This window comes from Orcinus orca, chromosome 13 (genome assembly GCF_937001465.1).
Source record: "Orcinus orca chromosome 13, mOrcOrc1.1, whole genome shotgun sequence".
In the NCBI taxonomy this organism is placed as follows: Eukaryota; Metazoa; Chordata; class Mammalia; order Artiodactyla; family Delphinidae; genus Orcinus; species Orcinus orca.
In genome coordinates this window covers 56846979-56859480 of record NC_064571.1, presented here as the reverse complement: position 1 = coordinate 56859480, position 12502 = coordinate 56846979, and the positions used below count along the sequence as shown (strand labels likewise).

The window sequence follows — 12502 nt, the reverse complement described above, 5'->3', positions numbered from 1 at the left end:
AAGCTGCATGTTGGGGCCAGAAAGCTTGGCGTGGCCCTGGGACCTCAGGGCTGTGCCCTTCTCCGTGGCAGAGGCCTCGGTAGATGTGAGACCCGCAGAGCGCTCCTCCCCATCCTGGTGTGTCTACTGGGGCTGCCTCTGGCCTCTCAACGGAGTTCAGGCCTCCAGCACCTTTTTTTTCACCAGCTTTGCTCAGTCCCACCCCATGACCAGCGAGTGTGTTCCTGTGTGCCCAGCCCTGTGCCGGGGGCTGTGAACCTGCCTCTGATAGCTCGTTGTGTCGCATGAATGGACGTGCAGCCCTCCCATGAGCTGTCAGCGACATGGGCCTGCGGCAAATCCCCAAAGACCTTCCTGGCCCTGTGCTCAGGCCCAGCCTTGGATTCACCTCCAGGACCTCCTCCAGCTGCTCAGGAGAGCACATCCGATCCTGACTCATTGACCCCTGACCCCTGGCCCCCCGCCCTGGCTGTCGTTTCAGTGGCAGGAAAGTCCCGGCGACACTGCCCCCCACCCGAAGCTCAGTGTGCTGCCTGCTACTCGGCGGATGACTAACCAGCTCCTCCTCGGCCTGGCACTTCCAGCCCCTCCTCCTGGCTCACTCAGCCTGACTCAGAGGCCCGTCAGCTCCCGCTGGGCCCAAGGCCCAGCAGATTTAGGTGGGAAGGCGCTGTCCCTGTGGCAGGGCCTGAGGAGAAGGGCCAGGCCCTCACTCCTCCCTGGCCTGACCTTTAGCAAGACCTTCTGAGCATTCTTTGATCTAGAAATGCCACACATGTGTACACACACACCCATTCACACCCAGCCACGCTCTGACCAGAGATGAAACAGGGCAGGTGCTGGGCTGAACCAGAACAACCTGTGTGGGGTGCGGCCTCCTGGCCTCTCCTGCGGAGGCCCCGGCACCTCCTGGTACTGGAGAACCGGGGGCCTGGGAAAGGGGCCTGTGCCGCTGGTTCCCTCCCTAGAATAGGTGCAAATCCTGGCTGCCTAGGGGGCCTGCTCCCTTGCATATGCCCCAACCCTACAGTCTTCTCTCTCTTTCCTCTCTCTCTCTCTCTCTCACACACACACACACACACACACACACACACACACACACACACACCCCTAGTTTCCTCTGCAACTCCTCAAGGTCTCCTCCGCACTACTATAGACTCTTGGAAAGAGTATCCAAGTCCTACAAAACCTTGGCCCCTAACTCAACCCTTGGAAGTTGAGATCAGGCCACAGCGATCCAGCCTTGGGAGACTTCCCCACCCGGCTCTGCCTTGCTGGGCGCCCCCTTCCCTGGCCTGGACTTGGCGACGGCTGCTTGGCCAGCCCGACACCGTCACGGAGCCGGCTCCTGCCCAGCACACAGATCCATGGGCTGTCGCGCCACACTGCTTCCCAGGACCTGCCGGACTGCTTTGGGTTGGGTTGGGGCATTCCATTTTCCTTTGTTTTCACCTCCATGTACATGCCATTGGCTCTGCCTGAAACGCCCTGCCTACTTACCTTCCTGACGTAAAGTCAGCTGTGAGCACTTGAGCACTGACTATTAGCTGGGCCCCGTACTAAGAGTTTTACATATTTTCATTCATTTGATCCTCACAAGAAGCCTAGGAAGAAAGTACCGTTAATTATACCCATTGTTCAGATGAGGAAACTGCAGCTGAGAGAGGTTAAGGAGTGATGCATTTCTACCCATCTTTCAAGATTCACTTTGGGCACCACCTTCCTGGGACTCTCCCTTCTCCTCCCACTGCCCCCAGCCTAGAGCCACTGCCCCCTGGAGTGATTTCTGTGGAGGCTGTGGCTTCAGCCCCGAGGCATTGATGTTTGCCCTTCTCCTGTGTCACGGGCCCTGTGAGAGCTGTGGGCGGGCCTGGGTCTGAGTCACCGCCCTGCCCCCCTGCCCAGCGCTGAGCCTGGCAAGCTGGCAGTGCAGGTAACTCTTTGCTGCCTGGAGAAGTTGGCCAGAGGAAGGATGGCCAGGGCCCTCATCCCATTCCCTGGCCAGTTCCCTCCTCCTCTCGTCCTCTCCATATCTATCCCTGCCCAAACCCTGACCACACCTTTCACACCAGCTCCCCGGGGAAAGTGGCAAGTTCCTGCCCTGCTCTCAGGTTGGCCCTTGCTGCTGAGAAGTAGAATCTGGGCTGGGCTGAACCTGGGACAGGGGTGGTGGTGGTCCCCCAAACAAGTCCCCCAGCTCAAGCGAGCTCAGCGTGGACCTGAAGCCTGGGAGCCCCAGCTCAGCACCGAGTCACCTCTGTGCGGCTGCTTCAGAGAAAGAGAGAGAGAGAGAGAGAGAGAGAGAGAGAGAGAGAGAGAGAGAGAGAGTGTGTGTGTGTGTGTGTGTGTGTGTGTGTGTGTGTGTGTGTGTGTGCGCGCGCGCGCGCGCGCACGATGGGGGAGGGGTTGGGGAGTGCAGGGGAGGGAGGGAAATGAACCATCAGCCCAATGCCATGTTTATTTAAGGGGCACCAGTTAAAAATAGCCCCCAAATGCCCCGAGAGCGGGCAGCAGGCACGCTGACCTCTGGCTCAGATAGAGAGAGGGATTCCAGGAGCCCTGAGAACTGTCCACGCCTCGCAGCCCTACACAGGGCTCCCTCTCCTGCAGATGGATTTGTGACTCTGTCAAGTGTCACGCACACCCCAGCGTTGCTGGGTGGCACCAGCGACATGTTTTGTGCGCTTCACAGATTGCAGTGTTTTGCGGCAGAAGAGCGTGAACTTTAGACCTGACCGGGACCCCATTTTCACCCCCCGTTGTGCGGGCAGGTGGGTAGCGGCAGGGGTGGCGGAGGGAACTTGAGTTCCAAGAGAAATGACTGGCTCAAGGTTACGCAGAGCAAGACAGAGAGCTGGGTCTCTCGGCTCCCATTTCGGGACTCTTTCCACCGTGTTACATCATGGTCATCGTGGTTTATTACACGATGTTCGAATATATTTTGTTCTTTCGTCTTAAGTTATGTAATACCAGGTAGGCAGTGGTGGGTGTTGGGATGGGGGTGGAGAAGTCCTTGGAAGGAGGAGGTGACAAGAAGGCAATGAGGCTGGATACAGCAATGAGCCCATATCTTCCCCCACCCAGATCAAGCCCTGGCTCCCCACCTGAGATTTCTCCCCAGGTCAGGCGTGGTGGGTGTGGCTCAGCACCCAGTGCCCTAATTAGCACCTGTTGACAGTTTCTGGTTTATGTGTTATCACCTTGGGTGCGCTTATCTTTATCAGAGCCAAAGGTTGATTGGAGCACTCTGGCTGAGGCTCAAAGCTACTTCACTCCGATTCCACGAAGCATTTTATAACTGCTGCGAATAACAGCCCTCTTTCCTCAAGATAGCAGCCGGACTTGGGTGACTCGTCCGAGAGATGACCCATGTAGTTTTTCATCCCCACCATGCCCACCAATACGATAATGCGGCGCTCTCCCCTCAGCCAGGGGAGGAAAGCGATGCCAGGCCTGCTGACCTGCAGTCTCAGGCACGCTGCAGTGATGCCTCAGGCACCTGAACTGCCAGAACCCCCTACCAGGGGCTGCTGTCCGGGCTCCTCCAGCCTCTCTTGCCAGGACAAAGGCTCCTGGACCTTATCAGCCCAAGAGGTGGAGTATTAATCTGTCCATCTATGTCCCAGCCCTGCCCCCTTATAGCCGGCCTCCCCACTGCAGGTGGGCGGGGTGCATACCCATCAGGACAGGGTGAGAAAGCCGTGGAAGGGGTTTATGTGAGCACAGCTGGCCCTGCATGTGGCCCACGGGCACTCGAGGGGGTCATTCTTCATCTCTTCCCAACATTAGCCTCAAGGCCAGGCCCTCAGGTCCTTCCCAGCTCCCCTCTGAGCCCCAGGCGAGACGTCTTCTCTGAGAAGTGACCCAAACCTTTCCTGACACCTGACACTCCCACCTGGACCCCCTCAGCCTGGTGATGTCAGAGAGGACCAGGGTCCTACTCCCAGCTCGGCCACTGTCTTCTTCCTCGGGCCCCTGGGCAAGTCGCTGTGCACCCAGATCTCAACTGCATCACTTGTAAACTGGGAATGGACTTTGATTGGTCCTAGAAAACCCGTCTTCCTGTTGAGACGTGGTACCTGAGTCTGGGTGAAAACGCTGCCCCCCTGCATAGAACCACCCGAAGCAGGCCCCGGGGCCCTGGATGTAGCGCTTTTGTGTCTTGAACCTCACTAGGTCCCACTTACCGCCACCCAAACTCCCTTAGCTCCTGGGCCAAGTCTCCAGGGACCACTCAGGGGAGACAGAGATGCCTTTTGAGGATGTCCTCAGAGATCTCAGGCGGGGACAGGTCCCTGCCCAGCAGCTGTGTGTGTGTGTGTGTGTGTGTGTGTGCACGCACACTCACGCACCCACCCTCCTGGGGCGTTGTCTGGAGGGGGCATTGTCCAGAGAGCTGGGCCGTTGCCTTTATGGCTAGGCATAAAAGGTAATCATTGACCGCATCAATGCTGCCCTGCGAGTCAGTGCCCGCCCAGCCTCGACCCTGCCAGGCCCTGGATTACTTTACAGTCACATAAAAGGAGACTCCAGACTGGCCCCTGGGGACTTTGGCCCTCAAGGGGGGAACGGGAGGGAGCCGTTCCCTGGAGACAGCCTTTTCTTATAATATTTATTTGACAGAGAAGAGCCCCTGCCTTTTATCAAACACCACTGGGATTGTCTTAGCCCAGCCTGCCCAAGCCACAGAGTCTCCATCAACAGGGGCCACCTCCGCCCCTCCTTCCTCCGTGTCGCCCGCCAGGACCCACTGGCAGCCTGAATATCCTCAGGCTGAGTCTCAGGACACATCTCGGAGGCCTCATTTCCTTTACAGTTTTATTTCATGGAGCCTGCACTAACCCATAAGGTAGGAACTGAGATATTCCCCATTTTACAGACAGGAAAACTTGGGTTCAGAGAGGTCGAGTAACTTTCCTACGTCACACAGCCAGTAAACGGCAAACCTCTACCGCAGGTGGTAGTCTATATGGCAGTGGTCTCCAGACTTGCTTAAGTGCTGCTATCGGTAAAAAACAACTCTCAGCACACACCTTTAATATATTTATATATATATCCATAAATCCTACACATGCACTACTGAAAATCTGAATATTAAATATTAGCAAATATGTACACCCCAATGGAACCACCTTTTCTCACCCTATCATTCAAACCAGATCAAATCAACCCCACCGACACTCCCCGAGGCTCAATTCCAGCAGGGAGGGATGCCTAGACCAGAGAGAGAAGGCAGAGATTGGACTGAACTCTGCTGGAAAGGTAGGCCTCAGGCAGGTGAACGTATAGGGAAAGGGCATTCCAAACAAATGCTTGAGCAAAACCCAGGAGGCAGAAAATGGCAGGAAATGTTCAGGCACAGACGAGAAGCCTGGGAACGTGAATGGCTGTACCCGCAGACAATGCTGGAAAGTTTCGGGTGGGGCTCAAAGGAGCCTGCCAGACCGCCGGACCTCATGGAGAACGCAGTGGGGAGCCGCAGTGAGCTGGTGAGCAGCGGTGTGACTTTCCCAGAGCCGTGTTTTGGAAACGTCTCCCAGGCCACAGAGTGGAGTGTGGATCACATTCTTAGATCGATCTCCCTGGAGTCGTAACGCGGCCCTCTGGAAGGCTCAAGACTGAAGGCTGCTCAGGAGTTGCCGCACCTCTGTATCTGTGCACACACGCTGCCTGCCATTTACCAGCTGCCCTCGCTGGCCTCAGTTTTCTCATCTATAAAATAGGCATAACGATAGCACACAGCATGGACGTTGTCATTGCTCTGACAATTGGGGAGAATTGGCTGGAGTGCCTGATTCAGTGTCTGGCATGTAGCAGATAGTGAAAGGCAGCTACCCTCACAATCAGACCACACCATTCCCTTTGTTCCGTCCGAAGAAATCAAACCAGCCTCTCAAAAATCTAGTTCAGATTTCACTTTTGAGGACCCCGATAGACTTATCACTCCCTCCGCTGGGCTCACCTAGCTCTGGACTCATACTGGTAATGTAACATCAGTGTACCATGTGACAGTTTCTCACATTATCTATCTGCCCTCCCTCCCCCCAACTTTGTGTTCCTATCCCAGACATTTAGTGGACCTGGGTCAATTTTTGTGACTTGGCTCAAAGCTGCATAAAAAGGGAAATAACATCAGAAGAAGAGGAGGAAGAGAAGGAGGAAGAGGAAGCAGCATATTTAGGGGCACTTGGCTAAGTTCTTCACGTGCATCATATTATGACTCCTCGTGTCCACCCTGTAAGATAGGCGTATCAGACAGGATGGGCTAGTTTATGCTGCAGTAACAAACATCCCAACATTTCAGTGGTTTAAAACAGTGAAGATGCATTTCTCTCTCACGCCACATGAACACTATAGATCACCTGGAGGGTTCTGAGCTACGCTGTCCTCACCCAGGGACCCAGGCTGAAGGAAGCTTCTATCAGCATCATTGTTCACAATCACCATGGCAGCCAGAAGGGGATTTGAGGGTTCACACCTTAGCTCTCATTGTTGCTACCCGGAAGTGGCACATATCAAACACATTTCATTGGCCAAAGCGGGTCACTTGGCCACACTCACTTCAAGGTGGTATTGTGAAGCGCCATCCTGCCAGGCTTGTGTTCCTAACTCTGCGTCATGAAGGCCACACAAGGTGGGTGAGGGCCATCCCCAGCTGTGCTAACAGCCGCTCGCAGCTGGGCCACCCAAAGCCCCCTTGGCAAAGAATCCACCTCTCCCCCATCCAAAGGGTGCCCATCTCTCTCCTCTCCTGGAGACTCCTTCTCCTCCACAGCATCAACACACAAGAATCTGGGTCAGTCTTTATCTTCCAGTGAAACTGCACTCTTTGAGGAATCAGCCTTGACTTTGGTTAGACATGAAAATCACAACCATATTTCATATCCGACACCGAGACACTGTGGGTCCGGCAGGGAGCACGGGAAGGAATGCGATTCCAACCATTGGGGTTGGAGTGTGATTTATGACCAAATAATTACATGCTCTCTGAGGGCTGGGATCACACACTTGAGTTTGTACCACAAGGAGAGTCTGCCCTATGCATCTCCCAGAGCCCATTCCCTGTTTTTTCCATCATCGCTTGCAACGGGGCTTGTGCAGGCTCTGAACGCAAGTCTGCCATGGCACATGTGTGTGTGTTTGTGTAAGTGTGTGAAACAGCGAGCCAGAAAGAAGGCTGCAGGGCTAGTGAACACAGCCCTGTTGGTGCCGAGGAGAAGGAAGGACAGGTCTCCATCTGGCTTCTGACCCAGATTTTTAAAAAGCCTTCCACACCCAAATGTGTGCTAAGCCTGGCTCCCTATGAGAAGTAGCAACTAGAATTGCCCTCAACCACAGGCGGACTTCATTCTGCTCCACGGGCCACAGTCAGGCACAGGGGTGAGGTTAGGGGCAGAAACAAGCAGAGTTTCAGGCAGACGAAGCAGAGCAAAAGTTCAAAGTCGGACACCAGTGAGAGTCGGCGGGCAAACGGGGGACAAGAGGCGATGCTGCTGAGGGGCAGGATGGTAGCACGGGGGGTACACAGGCTCTGGGGCTGTGCCACTTACCAGCTGGGTGACCTGGGCAACTATCCAGCCTCTCGAAGCCTCAGCTTCCTCCACTGGAAACTGAGGCCAACGAGCAACCCCCGTCATGAGGCTATTTCGGGTAAGTGAGCTCACGCGCGAAGCCAGCACAGGCCTGGGTCCCAGGTGGTGCACAGTAGACAAGGCCCTAACGTGCTCCCGCTCTCCGGCCGTGGTGTGGGTGGGGCCTGGTGAGAAATCCTCCCTCCCTCGCTGCCCCAACCTGTGTGAGCTGCAGGATGGGGAGAATCAGGTCCAGAGGGAAACCAGTTACCTAGTGAGCAGAGGCCCAAGAAGAGCTCCCCTTGCCTTTGCTGTCCTTCTCATCCCTTACTGTTCATCTCTCAAAACACGGCTGGCCGCTAGCTGGTTTCCAGGGCCCTGCTGGGCGGAAGGGGGAGAGGGGTCTGGAGGCAGAAGAAGAAATTCTAGAGCCTGTCCTTTAGAGCAAAGAGTCTAACTGGGAGGGGGGAGGGAGTAGTCACTATCCCCCTGCAGAGTTTTCTGACTAGCCAGAAAACAAGGAATAGAAACCATGGTTTGGGTCAGGGAGGAGCTGGAGCCTGAAGGATGGAGAGGAAGAGTGTGGAGGCGCGAGGGACGTGTGTGCAGCGGGCACAGCCGGAAGAAAGGCCTGGAGGGGTTCACGGGGAGCAGTCAGGTGGCAAATGAGGGACCCCGGATATAGGAGCAGTAGGCTGGGCTGTGAGCGGTGGGGCTGTCCGACCTCAGGAATTATGGTGAGGATAAACAGAGGGCTCTGGAGTTTTGTTTGTCAGGGATGAGGAGTACAGCCGAAGCACCTAGAGACAGGTGCCTCGCAGACAACACAGGTGTTGGGGAATGCGGGATGTTGAGTTCACAGCCCCCAGGTGCAGACAGGGGAAGGGCAAGTCTCTCTGGATGGGATCCCCGCCGCCTTGACCATCCGCAGCCAGGCTCTGGCTGTGTTGACAAACGTGCCCTTCCCCTGGCCACAGGGGCTGAGATGTGGCATTGTTCAGCTGGAAGTGACTCACAGAGCTTTTCCTTCCTTCTCTTCCTCTCCACTCTGCTTGCCCGACACCTTGCGGATTCTCTGTTTCTCACACACACGCACACGCACACACGCATGCACCTTTCAGAATCCATGAACTAGAAGTAAGGGACCTCCATCCAGCCTCTGGCAGGGAGGGGAGGGGCGTGGCTCAGGGTTCTGGGGCATGTGTGCACCTGGGAGTGTGGGTCTCTATGCAAGTGCACATGGGCGTTCTAGAGCCTCTGAGGAGCTGAGTCCCTGAATCTGTGAGCTCATCTGTGTGGCTGAGATCAGGAGGGGCTGTCTGTGAAGGGAGCTGTGGCACATATGGGTCTCTGAGGTCGTGGGTGGAGCAAAGTTTCCGTGGGCGGGGGCTCTGTGCGTTCATCGCTGCGGGGACCGGCACGGGTGTATGTGTTGTGTGTCTGTACCAGAGGGGCAGGGCGTCGGTGCCCGAGGAGTGTCAGCAAGGATATCCGAGTCGTGGAGGATGTGGGTGTCGGGGTGGAGGAAGTGTTTCTGTCTGTGTCTGTGCGGGCGTTGGGAGTGTCTGTACCTGGGCACCCAGCTGTGCCCATGCCTCTGCAGGCTGTGAAATAACCTGGGTTTGTGACTAAGGCCCGTGATGTTCCCTCCATTTACATTTCCCTCAGCCTGGACAGAGGGTAGGAGGCAAACCCGAGTCAGCGATGGTGGCCGTGGTCTGAGAGGTGTCACATTCACAGGGGGTCTTCAGGGGGTAGGGAAAGGAGTGAAGACAGGGCCTTGCTCCCTCCCTCCCTCCCCCGGGGGCCACCCACCATGCAGAGCCCAGCAGAGAGAAGGGGTGCCAGGAACACAGGGCACCACGGCCAGGCAGGGCTCGGTTCAGGCACCGCAGGGAGGTCGCCCCTCCACCAGCACGTGGGTCTGTCCCCCACTTTGAGCCCCCCACCTGACCCTGCTCCCAGCTAGACTGCAAACCCCAGAAGGCTGGGCCTCTTCTCCTCAGTCTCTCCGTATATAAAAGGAGGCCGACGATTTCTACAGAAAGGGGTTACCTGCACCCTGGCTGAGCCTGGAGTCATGGGCACAGGGAGCAGAGCTCAGCAATCATGCGCCCTTCCTCCCCTCCTCCCGGCCTCCAGAGAACCGGTTCAATCGGACCCTACCTTTGGGGGCGGGGGTGCAGGTCCTTGGGCCAACCCTAGGGGGCACCGACAGGCAGGCAGCACCGGGCCTGCACCTGTCAATGGAATAAATGGGCCAAAGGCCTGGGGGAGAGGGGCTTGAGGATCTGTGTGAACGGGGGACGGAAGTTCAGTGGGGCCTGACGGGAGGGCTTGTCTGTGAGATGTGTGACTTCTGTCGCCCACTGGCCGTCGCAAGCGCACCGGGGGCCCCTCAGAATTCAGTCCCAGGCTCACGAGGACTGCGCTCCGTGGAGGGGATGGTCAGGTTGTCCCTGGGTGCTTGATGAAGCCCCACTCTTCATGGGATGCGGGGGAGAGGGTGATGCGGGATAACTGGGCTCTGCCTGCTTTCCCTCTCCGCCTCAGGTCTCACCAGGGCAATGCCCTCCCCCTAGAACCCCTCAGAGAGAGGAAAGTCCCCCACCTCAGCCCCAGGAGAAGGCAGCAGTCAGGGTGAGGGGACCATCCCCCAGCACAGGCCCTGGAAGGAAGGGTCACCTGGGGGACTCTGGTTTTCCAAATCTGGCTGCCTCTCCTGGGATTTACCCCCATGAACGGGCCCCCCACGCCGGTGGGGGTAAAGCCACGCCCCTCCGCCCCATGTGACCAGGCTTCCTGGGTGCTCGCAACTGCCAGGAGGGAGAAGGCTCCAGGGCCGCTTCTGAATTCTGGGGGGTGGTGACTGTCCACGGAGGTGCTGCCTTCCTCCGGCACTGCCCATCCATAAAGGGCATTTGTGCCCGGGCAACACCGCCCACCTGGGGCTGGGGGGCAGGGGCTGCTGCGAACACAGCGCCACAGTGAAAGCGGGACAAACGCGCCTGTGTGCGCCCTGGCCGAGGTGCCGGAGGAAGCGCGTTCGGGCCCAAGTGTTAATGGGCCTCCTTCCTGCCCTGCCCATGCCAGCTCCCCGGTGCTCATCCCCTCTCCCCCGAAATGCCCGCTTCCGCTCAAATCCCGGCACACTCCCTCCGCGTCCCTGGCCGCAGATCTGTCCTGCTTTGACAAACATCCCTCTCACTCAGCCTTTGAGTTTGTGGCTTTCCCGCGTGCCTTCCCTTCATGTGGTTGGGAACCAACGCGCTGGTCCCCAGAGCAGAGGCCGGGCCTGGGGTGGAGGAGGCATGGGGGCCTGGCCTGGCCAAGCAACGGGGAGGGGAGACTGGAATCCGGCGTCAGGGAGATAAGGGCCGGCCAGGGAACAGCGCACGAGGGGCGCTCTCCGAGTTCTGTCCCGGAGGAGGACAGGTGAGGGGAGGTCCAGGCCCCCATTCCCGAAGGGGTCAGCATCAGCCCACGTGGTGGCAACAAGCAACTGCAAGAAGGCAAGCAGGGGGTACTTGTGGGTTTGTTTTTATTTGTGTTTTAAAATGGAACATTTATTAAGCACCGACTGTGTGTGCCTTGTGTCAAGGAAGTCCATGAATTCATGATCTCATTTAATCCTCACGAAACTCACCAGTACCATCACTCCCGTTTTTACAGATGACAAAATTGGGGCCCAGAGAGGTTAAGTACCATGTGCCCAGGTCACAGAGCTGGTCAGTGGCAGAGTGAGGATTCCAGCCCAGGCAGCATCCATGTGTTGAAGAAAAGCTGCCACACTATTTGCATTCTTGTCACTGTTGGGCTTCTGTATCTGTATCTGAGCCTGAGACTGACCGTTACGGTGTTCCTGAGTCCCTGGGTCAGCCGCAGGAGGGCCAAGGAAGAACCGTTCAATCCCCGGGCTACCTGTGCCCTCAGAGACTAGGGCACCATGGGAGCCTCAGACTCCCTCAGGTATCATCACCATCTAGAAGCTGACATCTCCCCATAAGGGGACACATTTTCAAATTTATGTAGAAGCTGTTGAATAAAACCCACACTCATTTAAAAGTGTTACTGAATGCATATTTGCTTATGGTCATTTGTATTTTTTTCTCAACCATAGGATTTTTAAAGCATGACTGCTATCACGTGAAGCAGGGAGCTGGTGTGCAAAATGTTTCAATTCTATAAAAGAGTGTTTGTATTTAAAAAAAGTTCAGAAACCACTTTACAGACTAAGACACGGATGCCCTGAGAGGTAGCATGCCCTGGCCAAGTTTCAGAGCAAGCTGGGGCCCAGGAAGGGTACTAGAAGCAGGGTGGGGCTCCCTTTCTGTCTGGTCAGGGCAGCCCCAAACATCTCATCAAAGAAGGGAGCCTGCCCAGGGCTGCAGGGGTGGACCCTGGGGCATACAATCCAGTGGGGTGTGGAGCTTGAGGGATGAAGGGGCTGGGAGAAATTCAGGGGCTTCACCTCTCTCCCACAGAGTGGGGACAATTCCAGGCAGCAAGAAAGAGCCCCAGCCTTACCTGTCGTTTCTTCTCGGAGCCTCTTCCTAAGGCTGGCATTGCAGGTCCTGCTGCGGCAAAAGCCAGCTTCGTACGGACTAGCAGGAAGATGGGAGGGGGCTTTCAGTGGGGAATTTCCCCCTACTCCACACACCTGGGCCAAGGGATAGACCACGCTCTCTTCCCCAAAGGAAGGAAGCAAAGGAAAGACATTTCTGGAGCAGTCATCGTGTTTTTACAGGTTAGCATTTTCTTTTGTTTTTAACCTCAACCATCCTGTAAAGCAGACCTGACAACTCCTACTTTTACAGATGTACCTCAGAGAGGCGAAAAGCTTTTAAAAGGCAGAGCCAGCACCTAAACTTGATCCCACACCATGGTGCCTGATCTGTGTTCTGCAGGGTGGGGATGCAGGCCGGAGCTGC

The 12502-nt window shown here is 56.4% G+C and overlaps 2 long non-coding RNA genes across 2 annotated transcripts; one reads left to right on the top strand and one right to left on the bottom strand.

Moving 5' to 3' along the window:
- Positions 1–5280: 5280 nt before the first annotated feature.
- Positions 5281–8185, bottom strand: LOC117199423 (uncharacterized). Its single transcript, XR_007470891.1, has 2 exons — positions 7551–8185; positions 5281–5712 (listed from the first exon to the last, which is right to left on the bottom strand). It is a non-coding gene; the product is annotated as an uncharacterized LOC117199423 (long non-coding RNA).
- On the top strand, positions 7530–11653 carry LOC125960827 (uncharacterized). Its single transcript, XR_007470892.1, has 2 exons — positions 7530–7650; positions 11244–11653. It is a non-coding gene; the product is annotated as an uncharacterized LOC125960827 (long non-coding RNA).
- The last annotated feature ends 849 nt before the right edge of the window (positions 11654–12502 follow it).